This window comes from Rhagoletis pomonella, unplaced genomic scaffold, assembly GCF_013731165.1.
Source record: "Rhagoletis pomonella isolate Grant_MI unplaced genomic scaffold, Rhpom_1.0 Rhpom_scaffold_00003, whole genome shotgun sequence".
NCBI lineage: Eukaryota > Metazoa > Arthropoda > Insecta > Diptera > Tephritidae > Rhagoletis > Rhagoletis pomonella.
In genome coordinates this window covers 44420458-44427318 of record NW_023458557.1, presented here as the reverse complement: position 1 = coordinate 44427318, position 6861 = coordinate 44420458, and the positions used below count along the sequence as shown (strand labels likewise).

General features: G+C 35.7%; 1 long non-coding RNA gene across 1 annotated transcript; it reads right to left on the bottom strand.

Moving 5' to 3' along the window:
- Positions 1–2337: 2337 nt before the first annotated feature.
- On the bottom strand, positions 2338–2802 carry LOC118735234. Its single transcript, XR_004992543.1, has 2 exons — positions 2742–2802; positions 2338–2685 (listed from the first exon to the last, which is right to left on the bottom strand). It is a non-coding gene; the product is annotated as an uncharacterized LOC118735234 (long non-coding RNA).
- Positions 2803–6861: the final 4059 nt, after the last annotated feature.

Sequence of the window (6861 nt, the reverse complement as noted above, 5' to 3'; positions counted from 1 at the left end):
AAAATACCACAATTCAGGCTTCCCTCTCTTAATGGAACGACTCTCACATTGTCCTCCGGGGCTAAATACTTGGGTGTCGTATTAGACACCAAACTGGGGATTAAAGCCAAAGCTTGTCCTCTGGATGTACACGGCTATCATAAGACCAATACTAACGTACGTGGCGTTAGTTTGGTGGCCAACACTAGATAAACAATACAACGTCAGGAAATTAGGCAGTATACAAAGAGCAGCTTGCGCAGGTGCTACAGGAACAATTAAGTCATGTCCATCTGGTGCGTTTAATGTGATGCTGCATCAATTGCCCATAGAACTAGATATCCGCGAAACTGCTTCGTCTTCGGCAGTCAGACTGAAAAAGTCAGGCTGCTGGTGGGCGATGCAGCATGGCCATAGTGGTATTCTTGACAAGTTTATCGAATCAAGGAAACAATCAGATTATATACCTTCTACGACAGATTTCAGGAAAAACTTTCAGGTGAAGTTTCCTTCAAGACGGGATTGGAGTAGGGGCAGGATAGTCGAGGAGAATTCTACTGAAATCTATACTGACGGGTCCAAAATGGACTGCGGTGTGGGTGCGGGGGTGTTCTCTGAAACGCTGAATGACTCTCTCTCGTTTCAACTACCCAACTTTGCTAGCATCTTCCAAACAGAAGTACTGGGCATCGAAAGGGCCTGTAAAGCAATAGAGAGGAACTGCGTAGGTGTACGAAAAGCATACATTTTCTCAGATAGTCAAGCGGCACTTGCCTCACAGGTAACAAAATCCAAAACAGTCAGAGATTGCAAATGTGAATTAAGCTCGTCGGCCGAGTTAATAGACATCACTCTCAGCTGGGTTCCCAGCCATAGGAACGTGCAAGGAAATGAGAAGGCTGACACTCGGACTCATCAAAAGGGAAGTGCATCTGCAATTCACACGTATGGCTGATACACGTTGGAACATAAGAACTTCTCAAGAGGTCGAGGAAAGATATAGTCAAATTAATAGCCACTATAATGGGACATTGGCCCATTGGTGTACATGCAGCTAAAATGGGCCTTCCGTATAACCTTCGGTGCCGTAGCTGCAATCTTGAGGGACACTATCTTTGCGAGTGCCCAGCATTAGCACAAATAAGGCAGAACACACTCGGGAGTTTTTCCATCCAAAATCTTGAGGAGATTTCCAAAGTCACCATTACTAACCTAAATAGATTCATCGGAAAATCCAAATGGTTTGACGAACCAAACGAATCATGAAAGCAGATAAAGTCAAGGTTACCAGAGAAAGTGTCTCAAAATGGTGCTTTCACACTAATTGGGTCCTGGGAATGTACTCAGGTGACGCTTCTGCCAACCAACCAACAATGTATAATTATTATTAAACATCTTTTTATAAAAAAAGTCGTAGGCAGGTGTCATAGCGAATTTAATCACCATTAATTTAAAGTAAAAAACTTCAAGATCCGAGAAGAATTGTGCCAACACTTGAATTTATACCAATTTATGTTCTCCCGCTGTGCGGCATTGTCGAAAATAAGGCAATCGCGTTTATGAACTGTACGCATAGTGTTGCTTTGCAAACTGCGTTTATGAAGTCAGCCTAGCTGTCGAGCACAGCGATTCCCACTATTTGCTAGCTTACAGTAATAATTGTTTCTCAAAATCGGGAGCATATCGATTCCCTCTAAACTTTAAGCCGTTCTCCCAAATAGTTTGAGTCATACAATATTGTGGAATTTTCCCCCAGTTAGGATCCCTGGTGTCGATTCGCTTATTTATCCAGCAACAATAACCACATCAATTTTATCATATCTAAATCATATGCTGCGTTGGGCTTTGTTCGTCGAAATAGTTGCAATTTTACTGATCCCTACACTCTGAAATTACTCTACACGTCTTTTGTTCGTCCATAGCTTGAATACGCAGAACTCATCTGGAGACCTCATCATAAATTTGCCATCGATAGAATTGAGCGTATTCAAAAAGTTTTCCTTAAATATGCCCTTTCTTCCCTCAATTTCTCCACTCTCATCCCTCCGTACAATTCCCGCCTCCTTTTGATTAACCTTAAGTCCCTCGAAAGCAGAAGGACTATTCTTTCCTTGACTTTTGTGCGTGGCTTGGTAAGTGGTGAAATTGATTGCCCCGCATTACTGCTTGCTATTCAATTTCTTATTCCTGCGAGAACACTTCGTTTTAATCTTCCCTTTTACCTCAAGGCCCTCAGTACGAATTACGCAAGAAACGCCCCGTTAGTGCGTGCACTTCGAGAACTCAACGAGATTTCGAATTCTATTTTGCTTGATTTTTCTTTGCCCAAGAATATATTTTGTAGTTTATTGAATTCGGTTTTATTTTAGTGCCTTCTGCACTTTAGTTCTCTGTATCGTTTTAGTCAGTTAGAACCTTTGTAGTTTATTGACTTTTGAAATAAGTAGATAAATAAATAAACATTCAATAGTGCATAGAGGCAATGAGTGGCGAAGTAGTGCTAGGTAAACACATAATTTGTCACTCCTCTTCAACCCCTTAATTCCACGAACTTATTGACTTCCCCTCGTAGGTATATTTTGCTGCTGAGGTCTTTGAGGCCGTCACACCGATATACAATTTATTTTTATCCTCCAGTAACTACGTTATTGAACTCCCAGCGGGCCTGGTGTTACAAATATTTCTTTGATTCTTCTTCTTCTAGGACTTATGGAACAAGGGTAGATATTACAGCTAATGTATGTATATAAATATGTACTTACGAAACACAAAAGGTATACCGCCACGAATAGCTTTTTTCCCATCAAACGACGCAAGTTTACTGCAAATAAAAACAAAACAAATATGTAATTTATTCACTATACATACGTATTTTGTTGAAAAACATAGAGTACAGAAAATTTGGTAACAAATATTATAAAGGGTGTTTGCCAAACGGTTCAATGGGGTATAGTAGGCGCAGTCTGTTATATATGTGTTCACGGCACGGCGCAGGATTCGAGTTATTTCTAAAGCATCTATTTGTGGTCCGATTTGGTTAATGTTTCGAATATACAGTGAGTGTCAGCGGAAATCGTACAATAATTTTTTATATTTTTGGAAATATTTTGTTTTATTTAAATTTTATAAATTTTTCATAAAAATATAGTTCGCACTACAACAAAACCCATATAACCCAAGTTTCTGACTGTAACAATTAAAAAAATCATCAAAAGTTTCATTAAGTTCCTCAAATTTTATTCACAATTTTTATAATTTTTTTAGGTATGCAGTTTTATTATTCAAATTCATTTCAAAGTGCAAATTTTAAGTGTCTACAAAATACCGCTGATTTGTAGTAATTTCGTTGTTGACGGTGTTGCGAACTTTCTACCGTATGAAATAGCATGCGATCATTCGTGATATGGAAGAAAATGCGCAAGGCAAACTTTTTCCAACTTTTTAATCTGAATCTTTACAACATTTTTGGTATGCAGTTTTCTAGCCCATACAATTTTAGTCTAATGAAGTGCAAGTTTCAACTAGCTAAAAAATCGCGCTGATTTTTGATAAGTGCTTTTTGGAGACTACTTTTCCGTTTTATTTTATGTAAAATTAATTTTCAAATGGCGTTAATTTTTTTAAATTTTTTTGCTTACGGTCTCCCGCATTTTGTTACATAAGAATTTCATGCTTATATGGAAAAAAGGCACCCTTATATGGAAATTCGTCACCAAAAGAAATTCTCAGAAATCAGCGGGTTTTTTAGCCGTTTGAAACTTGCACTTCATTAGACTAAACTTGCATACTCAAAAATATTCTAAAGAATCAGATTAAAAATTTTGCATAAAGCTTATAACTGTGATTTATGTGGTTTTTGTTAAAGCTTTAACGGTATCTTTTACAAAAAAAAAATACAAAACAATTAGCTCGAAAAACATTACGAATATTTAAAAAACATCAAAACGTGGTCATTTGTTTGAATCTCGTATAACTGCGTACTAAGCTTTTCTCTCTGACGTCAGGATTTTTTAAAAGGACTTTGGAATTAAAAAAATATATTAATAAGTTATTTAAAAAATTCTGTGCAATGTAGTATAAAGATAAGGGTATAAAATAAAAGAAAAATTCTGTAGAATTATAACAGAATAAATTTGTTGGTGCATAAAGACGAATGGGTATGGAAGTCCTTTAAAAATTTTGTCCTTAAAAATCCTTGAAAATTTGCAATATTTATTTTTGAAAAAATGATTGTTTGAGGACTAATATATATACATACGACCCCATCATCGAATTTCGTCCTGCAAACTTTACTAACTTGAAAAGATAAAATTTATTAAAAGCGCATTTTCAATACCTATTCGTCCTTGTAAACCAAAAAACTTTATTGTATTTTTAAATTCAACAGAATGTTCTTTTTCATTTGGTACCCATACACTACATTGCACTAATTTAATTAAATAATTTTTTGAATTAATCATATCTTTAGAATTTCAAAGTCCTTTGAAAAAAAATCCTGACGTCAGAGTAAAAAACTAAAAACGCAGTTTTACTGTATTTGGCCCATATAGTATATCGATTCTTTCGTGCGTTCTGAAATTTTTTTGTTTTTGTGGCACCGTGTTATTCATAGTTTTGAAATATATTTCATGAAAGCAAAAAAATAAAAATAGTTGACATCACTTTCTTTTTTAAACACCTAGGATATCAGTGACCATTATAAAGGGCCCTGAGTGACAACAAAGCTCAAAGCTTTACAAATTTGTTGATGTGATTTTTGAAATTAACGATACAAAATTAGCCGGTATACATATTTTAAAATTTTTAGAATCAGCGATTGAAATGTTACACTGAAAGGGTTAAGAAAGCTTTAGTTCAAAAGTGTGATACTAAATGCCTTTCACCATAAACGGCGCCAATTTGCTGGGTTGTCAAGCCTCTAGCAGAACAAGATTAATTGTTGTCTTTCACAAAGTTCTTTAAATAAATCTTCAAATAAATACTGAAGTATATTTACGAATGTCACGTTTTATTATATGCTTAAATTTAATTTCTTAATTTTAGTAAGTGTTTCTTTACTCCATAAAAATTAAAATTTTGGGAAATCAAGTTTGAATTTTTTTATGAGACTTAACTCTGCATTCATGTAATTGACATTGTAAAATATTTATGGCCCAATTATATATGGCGACTGGGGTCTAGGTGCTGGTCTAGTCGCTGTGGCTACCAGTATAGTACTTTGTATTATGTATAGCGATTAATCTCAGAACACAGAAAAACGCAGACAACGGCCGAATTTACTTTTTTTATGACATGTACATTTCAACTTTGCTCCAATGTGTTTAACAATTTAACAAATAACAAAATCCTCATAAGCGGGAAACAGAAAATTGCGCTACGAGACTCAGTAGCCGACAATCGTAGCCAGTAGCCATGCGTAATGCAAATTTTACTATATGGTTGCCCATCGGCTATCAGTCGCCATACATAATTGGGCCCTTAGTTTCGGTGAACGCATGGTATTCTGGGTTTTGGTATAACATAGGACATCCAAAGGTTAATCAAGTCAACCCAATAACTTAAAATGGATAAATTTGCACATTCATGCTTCTGGTAAAAGGGCGACGATATGTATTTACTTCACATTTGTTAATTTTTTATACGCCTGTCCTACGATATGTAGTAAGAAAATAGTAGTCATATTTTGACACCTGAGTGAAAGATCGACCTATCTCAGCAGCCAGTTCGAAAACGCCCTATATCAGAAAACTTTTCAAGAACGCCCTTCTTCAGAATTTGATTGAAGAACACCCTATTTCAGAATTTTATTAAAAAACACCCTATCCCAGAATTTGGTTTAAGAAGGCCCTATTTCAGATTTTGGTTCAAAAACGCCCTATATCAAATGAAAATGTATTGAAAATGTGCTGAGATGGGGCGTTTATGAATCGGCAGCTGAGTTAGGGCGCTTTTGAACCGAATTATGAGATAGAACGTTCTTGAAATGTTTTCTAAAATAGGGCTTCTTCGAATTGGCTGCCGAGATATGTCGATCTTCCACGCAGGTATCGATTTTCAGTTAATATTCCTCTATTTGCATGAAAACAAGTCAAAAAATGTAAGTTTAGTACTTCACTCTACTTACTAAACTAAATTTATATTTGGCTATTAGTTAAGATTGTCTTTTCAAATGGAACCATCTAGTTTACACATATCGTCGGAAATTTGGAAGGAAATATATTCAGGAAAAATTTTGCCGGTAGGTGGCCCGGGGTGGGGGGGTCGATATACATAAGAACATATATTTTGAAAGCCATTCGCCCCTCATTCCAACCCCTAATTCAATGTTTGATAGTAACCTAATAACTTTTTCCTTAATCAGCACTAAATTTACAATTAAATAAATTTTGTACCGATATCATGTTTTGCCTTTGAGATACAGCAAATAGAAAAGCGAAAGCTTTTCGATTGTTTGAACATGCTGAACTTCGCTCCTTATTCTAGAGTCCGACTGATTAATCGGCATCGGCATCGGCTAGTATCGGTACAAAATTGAGCATCGGCATCGGGCTTTTTTCGCCGATTCTTTGCCTATTATTTGGAATTTCTTTTCATATGTTCAGGTGAAGCGACAGACAACAGCCAACATCAAAAAAACATTTGCAGACAGCTCACAAAAGTGAATTTTTTTGGTTGAAGGTGTTTCACGTTTTTTCCATTCAAAAGTATGTTCGACAATTTCCTTTTATATGAAGGACACTGCCAGCAAAAAAAATTGCTAAAAATTAACGAGATTTTATAGCAGCTTTAAACTTGCACTTCATTATACTAGAATTAAATGGTCTACAAAACTGCATACCAAAACACTGATTAAAAAGTTTGAAATTTTGGTAAAAATAAGAA